At 46.3% G+C, this 18908-nt stretch overlaps 2 pseudogenes; one reads left to right on the top strand and one right to left on the bottom strand.

Annotated features, from left to right (window-relative positions):
• Nucleotides 1-16091: 16091 nt before the first annotated feature.
• Nucleotides 16092-16210, bottom strand: LOC134946742 (5S ribosomal RNA; annotated as a pseudogene).
• Nucleotides 16211-17493: 1283 nt separating this feature from the next.
• Nucleotides 17494-17612, top strand: LOC134951408 (5S ribosomal RNA; annotated as a pseudogene).
• Nucleotides 17613-18908: the final 1296 nt, after the last annotated feature.

Here is an 18908-nt window from a genome sequence, read left to right as displayed (position 1 = left end):
TCGTCTACGAAGGAATCATCTCTACAGTAAGATCTCCAAATGTACCTTTGAGGTTCCTTCAATTCCATTTCTTGGTTACGTCATCTCAGGTACGGAGCTTCGCATGGATCCGGAAAAACTCACTGCTATTTGGAACTGGACTCAGCCTCTTTCTTTGAAAGCGGTACAAAGGTTTTTGGGTTTTGCGAATTACTACCGGAAATTCATAAAGGGATTCTCTACCATTGTGGCACCTATTACTGCTCTAACCAAAAAAGGGTCTGACCCAAGTCACTGGTCTTCTGAAGCTGTAGCAGCGTTCGCTCAGTTGAAAGCAGCCTTTATGTCCGCTCCGGTACTCCAGCAACCGAATTTTTCAAAACCATTCTTCTTGGAGGTCGATGCTTCCTCGGTCGGCATCGGTGCCGTGCTCTCACAGTACTCCTCTGACGGGAAGTTGCATCCATGTGGTTTCCATTCTCGCAAGTTCTCTCCTGCTGAACGAAACTACACCATCGGAGATCAGGAACTCTTGGCAATAAAATCTGCCCTGGAAGAATGGAGATATCTATTGGAAGGTGCTAAACACCTAATTACGATTTATACCGATCACAAGAACTTGCTGTATCTCAAGACAGCCCAGTGCTTGAATCCCCGTCAAGCTAGATGGGCGCTCTTCTTCACTCGATTCTCATTTGTCATTAAGTACCGGTCCGGGATGCTTAACACCAAAGCTGATGCTTTATCTTGCTCCTTGACGGCTTCAGATGAGGAGAACCCCATTGGAAAGGCTTTGATTCTCAGTCCAGTTTCTATTTCAGCAGCTCCCACCGCTCTGGGTCCTCCTTCTGGGAGAATGTCTGTGCCAGCTAAATTCCGACCAAGGTTGTTGCAGTGGGCTCATATTTCCAAGTTTTCCGGTCATCCTGGAGTTCAAAAGATGTGGGAGTTTCTACGAAGATCTTACTGGTGGGACACTATGAAGAAGGATATTCAAAGTTATGTCAACTCATGTCCTCAGTGTGCTCAGCACAAAATTCTTCATTTGCCTCCTGCGGGGTTGTTGCATCCATTGTCCATTCCTAAGAGGCCTTGGACCCATATCTCTATGGACTTTGTCACTGAATTGCCCCTCTCCAAGGGTCACAATACCGTCTGGGTAATTATTGACCGTTTCTCTAAGATGGCACATTTTGTACCTTTGACCGGGTTACCATCAGCTCCCAAGTTGGCTTTGTTATTTATCCGGGAACATTTCCGCCTGCACGGGTTACCACAGGAAATCGTCTCTGATCGGGGGGTACAGTTCACTGCAAGATTCTGGAGAGCCCTCTGTACAGTCTTACAAATAAAACTCAAGTTTTCATCCGCTTACCATCCACAAACCAATGGGCAAACTGAACGCGTCAATCAAGATTTAGAGACTTTTCTCCGTGTTTACCTCTCTCCCTCGCAAGATGATTGGGTGGAACTGTTGCCATGGGCCAAGTTTGCCCATAATCATCTGTACAACTCTTCGACCGGTGAGTCCCCATTTTTCATTAATTATGGATTTCATCCCCAAGTTCCAGAATTACCCATTTGTCCTCCGGAGGATGTTCCTGCTGCAGCCTCTACTCTCCGGCACTTCAGTCAAATTTGGAGTCGAGTCCATGCTAACCTCAAGAGAGTCTCCAGCCGTTATAAGTTCTTTGCGGATAGGAAGCGATGAGCAGCTCCCCAATATAAGGTTGGTGACAGGGTATGGCTCTCTACCCGCAATCTTCGGTCAAGGGTGCCCACTATGAAGTTCGCTCCGAGGTTTCTTGGTCCTTATCCCGTGTTACAAGTCCTGAACCCGGTTGTCTGCAAATTGGGATTGCCTTCCCACCTCCTGATACCAAATTCCTTCCATGTGTTTCTCCTTCGCCCCCTTATTTTAAACCGGTTCCATTCAAAGTCCCCGAGGCCAACCTCTGCAGAGACTGAAGCTGGAACGGACTTTGAAATCAAAGCTATTCTTGACTCTCGTTATCTTCACAAGAATCTACAGTATTTGGTGGATCGGAAAGGTTTTGGCCCCGAGGAGAGGAGCTGGGTCAAGGCTACGGAAGTTAAGACATCCAACAAAACCTGGGAAGTGTCCGGGGGCCACTCTTGGAGGAGGGGGTACTGTCACACGCCAGAGGCGGCGTTCTCCGCGCTTACCCCTGCGTGCTTGCTGGTCTGTGTTGCGGCCACCGCCTTCGGTGGTCCACGGGCTCCGGCATCTGGCTGGCGTGGCTCCCGGCGGTTCTCCGGGGCAGGGGCGCCGCCATGACACCCGGCATCACGTGGGCAGGGAGCAGGTGACGTCATCAGACTGTTCCGCCAATCCAGCGGAGGCGGGAGATTCAAAGTCAGACGCCGGGCAGAGCCTCGGTGCCTGAGTATCGTTTCTTTTCCGAAGTGGATGCCAGAGCTCCCGTACGCAGTGTGTTTCCCAGCAGCTGTACTCCTTTGCACCTAGCATTCAGGGTGCCTTCCTGCAGCACAGTCTCCAGTGATCCGAGCAACTAGCGTGTTCCTCTGCAGTGCAGTTGCCAGCACTCCCTGGATTCAGCAAGGCCTGCGGGCCGAACCAACCTTAGTGCTCTCAGCGTTCAGTGTCAATTACCATCGCTCACAAGTTCTTCATTCATCAGAGTCCTTAAACACCGCTCACCAATTCTTCAGTGTCATTTATCATCGCTCACAAGTTCTTCATTCATCCGTGTCCTTAAACACCGCTCACCAATTCTTCAGTGTCATTTACCATCGCTCACAAGTTCTTCATTCATCAGTGTCTTTAAACACCGCTCACCAATTCTTCAGTGTCATTTACCATCGCTCACAAGTTCTTCATTCATCAGTGTCTTTAAACACCGCTCACCAATTCTTCAGTGTCATTTACCATCGCTCACAAGTTCTTCATTCATCAGTGTCTTTAAACACCGCTCACCAATTCTTCAATGTTTTTACCATCGCTCACAAGTTCTTCATTCATCGGTGTCTTTAAAACATCGTTCACCAATTCTTCAGTGTCATTTACCATCGCTCACAAGTTCTTCATTCATCAGTGTCTTTAAACATCGCTCACAAATTCTTCAGTGTCCTTCATCATTGCTCATGAATTCTTCAGTAACTTTTTGACATTGCCTACAAGTTCACGCTCTTTCATGTGCCGCTGTATTGCTCCCTTTCTTTAATAAAGTTCCTCAGCATTCTTTTACCAAACCTAACTATTAGAGTCTTGTATGAGGAAATCCTATATCCGACCATCCCTGCTCCGACCCACCTGTGGTTCCTATTCCCGACCATCGGAAGAACCCCCGAGTCCACAACATCCCCAACCCAGGTCAGTGACATATATACTCTACCCTTATACTGAACAGCTTAGCCGGGTGCCATCATCAGTATACATATAAATACAAGTCCACATAGCGGCACTCACAGCATTTCTCAAAGAACAACGGATACTCTTTGTTTTCACAACGTTTTAAATTTCTTTAGTGAAATTTTCATCAGGAGTTACAAACAAGAAATTAAGAGTTCACCTCCTGACTCGTGGTCCCGGCATCTGTGCTGCGCCAAGCCGCACCCATCATGACGTCAGATCCGGGGCCGAGTCAGGTTGCTAAGAAACAACAATAAACACAACCAGTTTTACTCTTACAGGCATAGCACCAGGAGGATATATATCATACTAAATGATCTATAGTAGATAGGTTAGACATATAGGCAGGATAAGGATAGCTTATGCTTTATAAAAACACATTAAGGTTCAATTGCTCATTTAACCCATTAGGATGTAGTGTATTGAGTCTATAAATCCAGAGTGCCTCCTTTTGTAATAACTATTTGGCTCTATCACCTCCTCTACGACACTCCGGGGACTCAATCAATCATTTTATGTCTCCATCAATAATATTATGCAGTACGGATGGTGTAATGGTTAGCATTAGCACTGAGGTCATGGGTTTGATTCCCACCATGGCTCTACCTTTGCGGAGTTTGTATATTCTCCCCGTACTTGTGTGGGTTTCCTCCAGGTACTCTGGTTTCCTCCCACAATCCAAAAATATACTGGTAGGTCAATTGGATCCCACCGCTGCTGACCTACAGACATTTTTACCTGTTCCCTATATGGGAAGGAATAGGGCAATGTCTCCTCCCTGGGGGCGAAGTAGCGATATCACAGTCCGTACACTGTGAGAGATCGCACCGTGTATGTGTCTGATATCTGCACTGTCCGAGGCTGCCTGATAAAACATCTGTCGGTCTGATAGGCATTTTATCTGTATGCGTATGCCTAGCATAAGGACTGTGGACACAAGGAAAGGGTTTTGTCATGGCATTTGCATAAAGGCGCAGATGTGCAGCCGTAAATACTGCTGAATCTGCTTCTACATGTGCTCTCATCAGAGCCGTAACTAGATGTGTGCAGAAGGTGCATTGCCCACAGCGCATTTGCCCTGTGGGCGCACCTTCTACATACACCCCTAGTGGCCGCATATTCCCCCTCTGATGGCCGCTCCTCCCGTTCTTCTGTGCCTGGCGCCCGCACCCTAAGCTCCGTGCCGCTGGTCGCTGCTGTAGTCAGCAGCAGCGCTGGCTAACCTGTCATTCTGCCTGCCCGCGGTCCGCCTCTTCCCTGCAACCATTGGTGTGTAGGGGGAGCGGCAGTGCTCCGCTGCAAGAGCAGACCTTCTTTGATGTGCACGGAGCCAGGGACACATGTCTCAGCCTGGGACTGCTGAGAGATAACCGGCAGCCGCAGCAGCAGCTTATGTTCACTCCGGGCAGCTTCACACCGATTCTGTGGAGAAAGGGGCTGCGCCGATTACCTCTTTGTGGTGTTCAGACCAATGGATGCACCCCGGCGCTGAGTCCCAGCTGATTTAGTTTACAGGCGGCAGCAGTAGCATTTCCCGCGCCCCTTCCCCCCCCCCCTTCCTGTCTCCAGCAGCGGGATGTACACACCGGGCCATGACGCGCCTCCGGCTCCTACTGGCGGGGAGATGCGCAGAGGATGCTAAGGCTCTAACTAGCGGGCCGCAGCAGCTACATATCGCGTTACCCGCACGAAAACATCCCCGACGCTGCCATGACCGCCCACTCACAGAAGAGGAGCAGCTCCGAGCCTCCACACAGCCAATGGATGAGTGCTCTTCAGAAAGTCCTGAGGGGAGGGGGGGTTTAGCGGCAGTGGCTGCTGGGTGGGTGCTGCCTAATGTGTAGAGCAGTGGGACTGGGACTGCCTAATGTGAGGGACTTTGCCTACCGTTATGTGTAAAAAGGGGATTCTGCCTGCCGTAATATGTAAAAAGGGGGACTTTACTGCCATAATGTGTTAACGGGGGACTCTGCTGCCGTAATGTGTAAACGGGGGACTCTGCTGCTGTAATGTGTAAGAGGGGGACTCTGCCTGCCGTAATGTGTAAAAGGGGGACTCTGCCTGCCGTAATGTGTAAAAGGGGACTCTGCTTGCCTAATAAGTAGAAAGGGCGACTCTGCTGCTGTAATGTGTAAAAAGGGGACTCTGTCTGCCTGCCTAATGTGTCAAAAGGGGTCTCTGCTGCCATAATGTATAAAAAGGGGACTCTGCTGCCGTAATGTGTAAAAGGGAGCTCTATCTGCCTAATGTGTAAAAAAGGGGACTCTACCTGCCGTATTGTGTAAAAGGGGCTATGTGGCCATGCCCCTATATTTTTGGCTTGCGCCTACAGCGCACACTGGCCTTATTTTATATATGGGGGGCGTCAATGCTGTTTCTTGCACACATCGCTAAAATGTCTAGTTACGGAACTGGCTCTCATGTTCTGTTTGTTGTACCATGGAGATATTTTTACTGCATATGTTTTTGTTTCAATAATTGATTTGTTGGAGATAATTGGGCTTTTAAGTGCTGAGAATGTTCTATTTTCAAAACACATGCATTCACACACGCATACACAAACACATAAAATATATATACACCCCCAAATTAGTAGCCACATACATGCCGTGCTGGCCACTCCCCATGCGGTGGCACACAGTAGGCCCTTCAGAAATGTCAGCTCTAGTCCCATGAGGACCTTAATCTGGCACTGAATATATTGATCAAGGAGCCCAGACCATGCACTTTCTAACAAGCCTCTGTGGCAGCTGGCAACCCCCCTAAACACACACTTGCCTACTTTGCTGCCCCCTCCTCCGGGAGGAGGCAGCACTGTAGGTGCATGTAGGCATGGCCGGCAGCAAGATGAGCGGTCCAGGGACGTGACAAGAGGCAATGCCTTCTGTCCCAGGGCATGACCGACAGGGAAGTGGGCAGTCCGGGGGCATGGCATCAGAATCGCATCATCGTGGCTCAGCCCCCCACTATACAGTGCCGAGAAAATAAGCACTGTATAGTGGGGGTGGAGCTATGATGACACGATTCAACGCGAATTGCGTCATCGGATCCCTCGGACCGCCCACTTGTTCCCTGCTGTGGGCGGCTGAGGAGGGGTGTGAAGGGGCTGCAGGGAAAGTGGGAGGCTTGCACACCTTTCCGAGGGGCTGTGAGGGCCACCCGATTTTCGAGAGCCTCCCGGCCATTTCGGGAGGGTAGGCAAGTATGCCTAAACATGGTCCCCTACCACTGCATTCCCCCGGTGGGCCCTTCATGCACCAGTCCAAGTCTGATCTACAGTATCTATCTGCTAAATACTAAGATCTCTCCAGGGTGCTGTGTACTTGACTCCGCTGTATCTCTAACAAGATGTGGGTTTATGCAGTAGATTACCCCACAGTACAGTGCACAGTTATTACAGGTTTCCAATTGGCTAATATGATCTGAGACGTCTGAAGCAAAGATGATAAGATGAAAGATGATATTGGTTCATTTCGTACAATCGTCCCTAATGAGTAGGAGGGGGGTTGGAGTTGTGTACAACAAAGTAATAGAAAATAATTAACAAAAAAAACAACACTTAATAAACTACATATATTAAATACCATTAAGACTTTAAGAAACATAGAACAAAGCAGAACATTAAAACAATCATAAATCAATTAGGTTTATCTGTTAAGCAAGCTACAGTATGTTTTGTTTGCCATTGAACAGAGAGTGACCTGCCCCAGTCATGAGTGCCTGTGTGTAAGTGAGCAGTCACAGCCAGGAGAACCAGCCAGGTCATGCCTAGGGAGTTCAGTGCAACATATTTGCCAACAATATAAATTCCACAGAGGGAAGGGCAACTAATCTGGCAACAGGCAATTAGATGCTACAGTATAAATGTGCAATTGTGGCTGCTATATATCCTAGGTCACTGTCTTGTAACCTATAATGAGGCAAATTGAGGCAGCAACATACTGTATATAGCATTATGCAAAAGTTAAGTGTTTCCACTGTGTTGGGACCTTAACAATGAATCAAAAGACAATGGAGTCAGACACATCTGTGGCCTCTTTTCCGTCTGCCCGCGGCTGCCAGCTTACTACATTAAGGTAATAATTCATGTAGTGCAATTGTGTCTCCGCACAAAGGGGGTGATTCCGAGTTGTTCGCTCGCTAGCTGCTTTTAGCAGCATTGCATGCGCTAGGCCGCTGCCCTCTGGGAGTGTATCTTAGCTTAGCAGAATTGCGAACGAAAGATTAGCAGAATTGCGAATAGAAATTTCTTAGCAGTTTCTGAGTAGCTCCAGACTTACTCCTACACTGCGATCAGTTCAGTCAGTTTCGTTCCTGGTTTGACGTCACAAACACACCCAGCGTTCGCCCAGACACTCCCCCGTTTCTTCAGACACTCCCGCGTTTTTCCCAGAAACGCCAGCGTTTTTCCGCACACGCCCAGAAAACTGCCAGTTTCCGCCCAGAAACACCCACTTCCTGTCAATCACACTCCGATCACCAGAACGATGAAAAAGCTTTGTTATGCAGTGAGTAAAATACCTAACTTTTGTGTAAAATAACTAAGCGCATCTGCTCAGCGAACCTTGCGCGTGCGCAGTAAGCGACTAATCGCAGTATAGCGAAAATCGGCAATGAGCGAACAACTCGGAATGACCCCCAAAGAGAAACAGTCACGAAAAGGATTAACTGTATATGTTAGAAACCAACTTAGAAATATTCCTTGTGCTGGTGTTGCCAGTTTAATTGCTTGTTGGTGGTGCACCACGGGTAAAGTGGATACTACTGGTTAGGCAATTCACAGAAGACCAGAAAGAAAGACCCTTTGTTGGCACACTCATTAAAGAAAAGAATATATTAACTAGATTTAAAACATAACTTTTAATTGAATTTGTATAAAAAAGTTTTCTAAGAGATGATAGTGAAACCTCCTGTGCACTATCTACTGTATACATTAATGCACATATTGGTCATTGAATGTACAAGGTAATTAAATCAATGTTGAAAAAGAAAATTCCAAATTAGAAATAATTCAGGCAAAATTAAGGCAACGCAAGAATCTGCCCTGTACACTAAAAATCCATGTGCTGCTTATGGAAACCTGTCCTGCCAGCAGGGGTGTATCTTCCTATTGGCCACTGGCCAGGATGGCACTTGCCAGGGGCGCCAGCCAGGAAGGGGGGGGGGGGGCACCGCCAGGCAGTGCCATCCGTGCCAGGGGGTAGAGTGACATAGTAATTCTCACCAAGTACATCCCTATGCAGTGCTCATCCACTGCCAGACTCTCAGAAGCGTATTGCACTCTGACACTCTCTGTGACTACAGTCACAATGATGGTGAATATAGCCAGGGAGTGAGGCACTTCCAAGTATGGGGAGGGGTGAGGCACCTCCTCTTCCTCAACCGCTCCCCTTCTCATTGGTCCCACACAGTCTGTCACCAAACACCAGCCACAATCAGCACCAGTCAGCAGTGCAGCATGAGCATACCTGTACATTTTCTGTGGTACCGTAGCTGCACTGCATGGTCTATCCTGGCAGTCTGGATCACAGCTTACAAAGAGCTCTGTATGGAGAGGTATCTAGACCAGTGACTGCCTGTTGAGCTGTCCCAGCACACCTTGTCAACTGGATTTGCTGGGACATGTAGTCCCTGCCCGCACAATCCCTGTAACTTCCCCCTCAGTGACCCTGCCCATACAGTTCTGTAATTCCCCCTCAGTATCCCTACCCGCACCCTCCCCGTAATTCCCTCTCAGTGTCCCAGCCTGCACACTCCTCGTAATTCCCCCTCAGTCTCCCTGCCTGCACCCTCCCCATAATGCCATCTCAGTGTCCCTGCCCACGCCCTCCTCATAATTCCTCCTCAGTGTCCCTGCCTGCACCCTCCCTGTAATTCCTCCTCAGTGTCCATGACCTAAACCTCCCTGTAATTCCTCCTCAGTGTCCCTGCCTGCACCCTCCCTGTAATTCTCCCTCAGTGTTCCTGACCTCAGCCTCCCTGTGACTCCCCCCTCAGTGTTCCTGCCCTCACACTCCTGTAATTCCCTCTCAGTGTCCCTTCCCACACCCTCCCTGTAATTGCCCCTCAGTGTCCTTGACCAAACCCTCCCTGTAAATCCCCTTTAGTGTCCCTGACCTCAGCCTCCCTGTGACTCCCCCCTCAGTGTACCTGCCCACGCCCTCCTGTAATTCAACCTCAGTGTCCCTGGCCGTACCCTCCCCGTAATTCCCCCTCAGTGTCCCTGCCCGCACACTCCTGTAATTCCCCCTCAGTGTCCCTGCCCACATCCTCCCTGTAATTGCTCCTCAGTGTACCTGACCTCAGTCTCCCTGTAAGCCCTCCACCTCATTGTCCCTACCCACACCCTACCTGTAATTCTCCCTCAGTGTCCCTGACCTCAGCCTATCTGTAACCCCCTTCCCTGGGTGGGGGAGGTGGGGGGCACCAGTTACTTACTTTGCCAGGGGCGCTCAGACTCCTAGATACACCCCTGCCTGCCAGTGTTGCTGAGTGCAACAGATCCGCCAGAAACAGACGTCCCGTCTCCATCTGCACGCTACAAACAAACACTGAAGGCGACCAACATGCCCAAGCCACTCCCATGAGTAGGAGAAGTTCCATGTGATCTTATGGTCACCACCCAGAAACACCTATTTCACAGAGAGTGTGGTTTCGTCAAAGGACGGATCAACCTACATGTACTAGCTATCTCCATCTGTCCACTTAAGTCGGATTTGGCGTATGCGCAGTTACCGATTTCTTTCTTTGGCACATGCGCCGCAAATTGTAATCCATGAGAACCGTTTCAATTGTGACTCGTGTCTGACTCCTATTTCTGAATCTAGAAATTTACAGCATATTGAAACATATTCCACTTTTTCTATCTTTTTGTGTAAGCATCTAATGAGCTGCCCTGTCAATGGCCGCCTTGAGCTGCAAGCTACCTGTGACCAAGACCGCTGTTATACAGTAATGTCCAACACATGATAGTAAATGAGCACCCTCCATGAACATTGGATTTGTGGTGACCATCTCTGGGCCTCTTTGTGAGAATTATCTTTTCTACATCTGAAAAACTGATCAGTATTTAGATGAAACAGACCCAAAAATACTTCTCATGGTATGAAACTGTGGGAACTGCCTAGACAAAGATGGGAACCGCTGCAATTTCTGTTTCATGATTGTCGTCCTTTGTAAAATGAAGAAAGATAGCAACGTAAATGTTATGTTTCCCTATCCAGAAGAATCCTGCAACTATGCCTTTGTAGGTGTAAGAGCTCACGCTGCTGCTCTGAAACCTTCCAGCTAAAACAACAAGGCAATCCTATGTCACTGTGCTATAGCCCTCCCCCGTCTTGCATCTTCCCAGCATGTTACTGTGTCTGCAGGAAGAGGTGGCTTTACATTAAAAGCACAGTGTGCACCAGCTGACTGTACTGTACATAACAAAGGCCACCAGTCATGTTTTCCTTAGACTGCTCAGACTGCAGTCTCACTCCTCATTGTCTTTCACAACAACTCATGACTTGACCTAACAAGTGATTCAAGTTTGTCTTGGATATGGTTGTCTGGAAAAATATAATTTCTTTCTTCTTATCAGATTAAGAGACCGATCCTGTGACTAATACTTTCATTTTCGGATGGATTATTTGTGTTTGCGTCTTTAGAACTTGACTGTGGTATTCAGTTAAAGAATTATTTAACCTCCTAAAGAGGACAAGTGGAGGTGTTGCCCAATCAGAATCTTGCTAACATTAGTCTGGTACAGGGGGGTACCTTTTTTCTACCAAGGGCCATTTGGATATTTATAAAATCCTTCGGGGACCATACAAAAATGATCAACTTAAAAATGACCCTGCCCCCTGTGGTTATGCCCCCAGTAGTTATGCCCCTTAGTGGTACTGAGTGAGTGCGTGCGTGTGCCAAAAATTGTGTGTGGCCAATTAAAAAGGGACGTGATACACATATGCCCCCAATAGTGCAGTGCCAGATACACATATGCCGCCACAGTGCCAGATACACAAATGCCGCCACAGTGCCAGATACACAAATGCCCACAGTGCCAGATACACAAATGCCCCACAGTGCCAGATACACAAATTCCCCACAGCCAGATACACAAATGCCCCACAGTGCCAGATACACAAATGCCCCACAGTGCCAGATACACATTAACCCACACATGCCCCCCCACCCCACTGTGCTGCTCACCGCTGCTGCTGTGTGTCAGGGGAGGAGAGCGCAGCGTGTGCCTCTACTGCCCCTTAGTGCTCAGTCTGGCAGCGTGTGTCATGTCAGGGACCAGGCAGGGAGGAGAGCGTAGCTATGTCGGGCAGCAATGGCGGCAGCGTGTAGGACCTCAAATCAGACACCGGTTCGTGAGCCAATCAGAGCTCACAGACTGGCAGATGCGGCTCCTTATTGGCTGCCGGTCCACGAGCTCTGATTGGCTCATGAACCTGCGGCTGGTTTGAAATCCTACCCACCGCCAGACATAGCTGCGCTCTCCTCCCCGCCCTGACAGCCGAGACACGCCGCCGCCGGACTGAGGCGCAGCATGTCTCGCTGACACACAGCAGCGGGCCGGAACAAACGGCTTTGCTGGCCCGCGGGCTGGAGGTTCCCCACCCCGGTCTAGTACAATCTAAAAAAATTATAGCTTGAATCGGATTGGTTGCTATGTGTAACACTACACAATTTTTGTACAAGGTGCATGCAGTGGTGCCAAGAGGGGGTGAGGGGCAGGTATTTTTTACCAGGGCCGAGGGCCCCAAGTCATCAGCCCCATTTATCTGGCATCAGCAGCTGCTGCTTTTCTCTTCAGCCCAGCACATGCTGCTGTGTGCCGTAAGGTGCTAAAAGAAATTTTTTTCTGTATTTTCTTCTAAGGGTTCATGTCCGCGCTTCCCATAATTAGCCCGCACACCCTGAAAAGTACCTGGGCCTGGCCAGGCTCTCTACTGCCCTTGCTGCATGTAGGTGACAGGCCCGGGTACAGGTGGGGGAGGGAGGGGGGGACATGGTTAAATCCAGGAGGCCTGTCATATCCCCTCTCCTAATGATTTATCGTGTGCATCCTAGAAAATGATAGACAGAATCTGATTGGTGCCATGGGCAACTCCACCACTTCACATTTTTAGAAGCTTAGTAATCTACCACTTGGTCCGTCTCTTGAAGGTTGAAGTTAGAAGCACAGAGTTGGTACTGTAGGAAAATGCATTTTGTTTCCTCCAGCACCCTGAATGATAACAGTAACCAGATTTAAATCCCACACCATATTGGAATTCAGAGATCTCAGTTACATATAGTTGCGCAAATGCGCTATATCTAGGTGCAGGGTGTGGCACCCCAAAAAATCAGTATAAGCCAGAAAGCCCAGTGCAGCATACCAGTGGACTGGCTGAGCTGGATGGCTTTAGTGTGGCATACCTTTACATTCTATTAACACTTATCACTTACTAATTTCTTTAACACTATTTCTCCATTTTAATTATTATTGTATTTTTGTATCACTTCCTTTATAGCTTTGGCTTCCTAACACTAATTTATTAACACTATAGTTTTTTCACTGGTATGCTGCACTGGGCTTTCTGGCTTATGCTGATTTTTTTGGGGTGCCACACCCTGCACCTAGATATAGCGCTAGGGACCCCAAATATACAGAGAGGCCTTGATGTGGCTTTGGGGCTTATTCATACATTTGCGCAAATATATGTAACTGAGATCTCTTAATTCCAATATGGTGTGGCATTTAAATTTGGTTACTGTTATCATTCAGGGTGCTGGGGGAAACAAAATGCCTTTTTTTCTTGCTTAGAAATACCCCTCCCTTTCAACCACCTGAATGATATCACTAAGCTAATTGAGCATCTGCCACTATATATGACTGTAGGAAAATGGACATACAGTATATACTGTAACTTAAAAAAGTACATACAGTATAAAATGAGCATCTTCCCACACATATGCAGAGCCATACACAGCTCAAGACTTGTACAGCTCTGCAGCGGCAGAATATGCATTGAGTTTATGACAAGTCATCATCAGCATGTACTACACAACTGGCAAAGTTCTCTCCCTTCTTCAGCTCCAGAGTCTTGGGTTACTGTTATCATTCAGGGTGCTGGGGGAAACAAAATGCCTTTTTTTTCTTGCTTAGAAATACCCCTCCCTTTCAAGCACCTGAATGATATCACTAAGCTAATTGAGCATCTGCCACTATATATGAATGTAGGAAAATGGACATACCGTATATACTGTAACTTAAAAAAGTACATACAGTATAAAATGAGCATCTTCCCACACATATGCAGAGCCATACACAGCTCAAGACTTGTACAGCTCTGCAGCGGCAGAATATGCATTGAGTTTATGACAAGTCATCATCAGCATGTACTACACAACTGGCAAAGTTCTCTCCCTTCTTCAGCTCCAGAGTCTTGGGTGGTTTGCAGGTTAGTTATAATTGAATTTCTAAGGTTTATGGACTTTCTAGGGTTTTCTTTGGTGTTTTCTCTGGCTCAGTTAGTTCATTTTAATTGATAATGGTCATTAAGTAGCAAACAATAAAGGCCCCACAGGTTATCTAAGCAGTATGTCCCGGCATGCAAAGGTTGGTTGGTATTTCCACGCCATGACTCCACCTGTCTCGCGTCTATACATATCTGAGAGTGTTCAATACCTTGCATACTTTAATAAGACTGTTCTGTAGAGTATTGTATTAGTCTATACCTTAAGAAATGGTCTATGTACTAAGGCAAATTATTATTATTATTATTATTATTATTATTATTATTATTTATATAGTACCCCCAATTCACACAATGCTGTACAGAGAATATATGTCATTGGAGCTTATAGTCTAAAGTTCCTAACATATAGCTACTGATATGGAATGGAGTGTGGGAGAAACAGAGCACCCAGAGGAAACCCACACAAACATGGAAAGAACGTATAAATGCCACACACTCCTCTTGGCAGATTGGCACAGTCAGCCTCCAGAGGTATGTAAGAGGTGACGGTGTCAGGCAGAATAATGATCCTCGCACAGTAATAAGATTAATCAGTATCACAATTCTTGTGGATCGCTCTACACTCCTCCTTCTGCATCCTCTGAGGTGGCTCTACTCCAAAAACCAAGCACTAGTATAGGATAAATGCTTTAGTACATAGAGCCCATAGTTTATTAAATAAGAATAATACTGACATTGAATTGTACTGTGTTTAGATATTGCTAAATCTCTTTAGATTTGTGATTTGTAAAATTAATAAATATTCAAGAAAATCCTTGAAGCATTGCGAACAAAAGAAGCTTTCCAAGCAGCATTTATAACCAGCCAACCTCAACTAAAAGTAATGAGCCATTGCATAATGCTGTTATTGGTTCCACTGAGACCACCACAGACCAGCAGGTGCTTCCAGCAAGTTTTGCCTGTAACAGTTTTCACCCAACCACTTAAGCAGCTGTGAATGCTGCGAACAATAATATTTAAACAAAGGTTTCAAGTGGTTTACCCTCACTAACGATCCATGACTGAGCCATCTGCGTGTTTGTACTAACCTGGTAGAGCTAGTAGTCTTACAATGGTATGCAGTCAGTGCAGGTGAAACATCGATATCTACAGATCTGTTTGCTGACATGCAGAGGATGAGAGGTCCAGCACTAGAACCACATGATATCTTACGCTGCTCAGGCAAGTTTTTGCTTTTTGTTTTGACTGTCGGAACTGTTTATATTTTGGGTGTACTCTTGTAAATTTTTAGCTGCAGATAAAAACAGATTCTATTACATGTGGCAGCCACAAACCTGTTAAACAACTACTTTCTTTTGTCATTAACTCCATTTAGTTTTAAGAAGAAAGTGCACAATAATAGCATGATCATAATTCTATCAGCAAACAAAATTATGTGGAGAAAGTGAAACTGAGGACAATTTAGCGGTTATGGGGTTTTGTTTGATTAGAGAAACATTAAACTATCGAGCTGGACATCTCTCAACCATCCCGAATTCAGCAGGCCAGTCCCTGTTTCATCAAACTATCCCACTGTCTCTCAGCCAAGACCATCGTCATGATTTACGTTAGGTTGGGAAGTATTTCCATAAAATATTAAACTACAATATTTCATACTTAACATGGACAGGAGGGAATACCGCACAGGATATAATGAATGTCAGAAAATAATTTTCTAAATACCAAAATAGAATAATTGAAAGAAAACACTGTTTTCTAATTCTAATGTTATTTGGTGGTGCACCCTGAGTCAGTAATGAAACATAAAACAACAAGGAGAAAAGAAGATTCTTTTGTGGGCGCACTCTTGACTTTAAACAATATAGATTGGTCAGAATAGTTTAAAAATCAACTTTTAATGGCTTCACAAAATTAGGATAATCAGTGGTTCATGAAGAAAATAACAGTCAACAAGTGACAATATATTCAAATAGCACCAAGTGCTGATATGAGATAGAAACTAAATTCCGGCTGACGGAGTAAATTCTGGATATTATAAGCAATAGCTTAGATATTAAGCAGTACGTTCAAATGGCAAGTGGATCCCTGTCCTGTGTTTTGTGTCAAAAATAAACAAATAATACAGTCTAGATACTAATTATATTAGAGATGGACATGCATATCATCACCAGCCAATTTAGGGAGGAAAGAAAAAGAGTGGAAAATGAGATGGCAGAGTGAATCTGCTGTCAGTGTTAGACACTGAGCGTACTGAACCAATAAAGGCTCTACTAAACTGAGTCTTCCTCAATGGTCACCCACTTGAGTACTGACCCAGCCCAACACTGATTAGCTTCAGAGATCGGACGGCTTCGGGCGTTTCCAGTGTGGTATGATAGTAGAGAGAGTGAACAATGATTGGAAGCTCTGGAATCACTGATGAGAGTTCACGAATTACACAGTTATTCAGAAAAGATGACAGCAATAGGCCAATAGAGGAAACCAGATGGATCTGCTGCCAATGTTAGACAGGGACATAGCCCTGAATCAATGGTGAGAGTCCATGAAATTCAGAGTGAGTGGGAAAAGGGAGAGAAAGAATAAACAATAATAACAGTCTCATTTGGCTATTAAGAATTCTTTCACAAAAGTCTAATTTATAGCGATAGCTGAATAAAATGCAATATTATTGCTCCGAAATTAGCTGGAGTAATGATAAATGACAAGTAGAAAAAGGTCTCTGTAAATGTAGTTATCTACTAGAGTACAGATAATAATCCAAATGTCCAAATACAGGCTATCTATGATAAGGAAACAGAGACAGGTGAAAGAAGATAACAATGTAACAAGTAGAATGTATCCAAGTGTCCAAATATAGGATGTCTGTGATAAAGAAACAGAGCCAGGTGAAAGGATAACAATGTAACAAGTATACAGAGGTGTCTCCTGACTCGAAGAGGCCTGTTAGGATTCAGAGAAAATCGCTGCCAATATCACAATACATGTGTGCATCGATAATAAACTTAGATAATAGCAATATCATAAAATAGATAAATATTGCTGATATTTATGTAAATGATAAAGGCTAGAGATACACCTTAAGGCCTAAAAAACCTGCCAATACCGATTCCAATGTAGTAATGGTAAGTGTGATAAGTCCAATAAACTGTTGCTCACACGTGCTAATGAAATTAATGTCCAAACAGTGCGGGCCACAATCTAGTAATTTCCACTATTCAACAAATTTATCGTGGTGAGAGGTGTAAGGGTAGAATATCCTCTTGTACAACACTGTAGCCCGTCTCGATCAGTGAGGGAGTACAGGCGCCTCCGGCCTGGTGAAGACCCAAGCGGGTACGAGAAGCCGTCCGTTGTTCCGGTCAGCACAGAGGCGGGGAGCCAGGAGAGGTGCAAAACACAGGCAGGTGTGGGAGGACGTCCGCTGCTGACCGGAGCAGCGGACGTCCTCCCAGGCTGTTATTATTGTTTATTCTTTCTCTCCCTTTTCCCACTCACTCTGAATTTCATGGACTCTCACAGTTGATTCAGGGCTATGTCCCTGTCTAACATTGGCAGCAGATCCATCTGGTTTCCTCTATTGGCCTATTGCTGTCATCTTTTCTGAATAACTGTGTAATTCGTGAACTCTCATCAGTGATTCCAGAGCTTCCAATCATTGTTCACTCTCTCTACTATCTTACCACACTGGAAACGCCCGAAGCCGTCCGATCTAGGAAGCTAATCAGTGTTGGGCTGGGTCAGTACTCAAGTGGGTGACCATTGAGGAAGACTCAGTTTAGTAGAGCCTTTATTGGTTCAGTACGCTCAGTGTCTAACACTGACAGCAGATTCACTCTGCCATCTCATTTTCCACTCTTTTTCTTTCCTCAAATTGGCTGGTGATGATATGCATGTCCATCTCTAATATAATTAGTATCTAGACTGTATTATTTGTTTATTTTTGACACAAAACACAGGACAGGGATCCACTTGCCATTTGAATGTACCGCTTAATATCTAAGCTATTGCTTATAATATCCACAATTTACTCCGTCAGCCGGAATTTAGTTTCTATCTCATATCAGCACTTGGTGCTATTTGAATATATTGTCACTTGTTGACTGTTATTTTCTTCATGAACCACTGATTATCTTAATTTTGTGAAACCATTAAAAGTTGATTTTTAAACTATTCTGACCAATCTATATTGTTTAAAGTCAAGAGTGCGCCCACAAAAGAGTCTTCTTTTCTCCTTGTTGTTTTAATATTTCATACTTGCCTACCCTACAGGATTGGGCGAAAAAAATTGGGTGGTGCTCCCGCCCCCCGTTAAGGTCGGCAAATCTCCCATATCTGGCTTCCCCCCTCAGCCTCTCGCATGTCCCCATAGCCGCCTTTAAAGGTGAGCGTTCTGGGGAGGATGATGTGATTTGTTGTGAAATGCATCATCGGTACCCCACCCCCTGACTTTTCAATGAAACTAATATGGGCATTGAATAGTGGGAGCCACAAAGACAAATCCATGCTCCCACACCGCCCACCCATGATGAAGGCATACCCCTCCCTGGTCCGACTTGGCTGCCCTCCCCCGCATGGGACAGCCAAAAAGTAGGTAAGTATGCAGGATTTTTAATCAAACCAGTGACATGGGGTGTGTCCTGACTCCTTACCCATTATGGCACAGGGCGAGTTTCTGTGCTGGACACAGAGGCTAATTCAGGTTGGATCGCAAATCGCAATCCAGCCTGAATTATTATGATCACCCTGCGAGCATGTGCAGCGCCCATCCTGTGCATGCGCCCGCACTTTCTGTGGGGGGGGGGGGGCGCGGCGGCGCAGAAATGCGATCGCCTCTGCCTGTCAATCAGGCAGAGGGGGGGGGGGCGCAATGCTTGTTTCCAGGGCCGAGACGGAGCGTTGTGGGAGTGGTATGGCGTGAATGGGAGGTTGTGCCGTACGAATGGGGCATGTTGGGGGTGTTATCATGGTGGCTGCATGACATCACATGCAGCCTCCGCAGTCGGGAACATGGTGCCGGGCCTCCTGCGGGTGCAGCTAAGCTGCGCCTGCAGGAGGCATCCTCTATTTCTGCTAACAAGCAG

This window comes from Pseudophryne corroboree, chromosome 1, assembly GCF_028390025.1.
Source record: "Pseudophryne corroboree isolate aPseCor3 chromosome 1, aPseCor3.hap2, whole genome shotgun sequence".
Taxonomy (NCBI): Eukaryota; Metazoa; Chordata; class Amphibia; order Anura; family Myobatrachidae; genus Pseudophryne; species Pseudophryne corroboree.
This window is presented reverse-complemented; position numbering and strand designations above follow the sequence as displayed.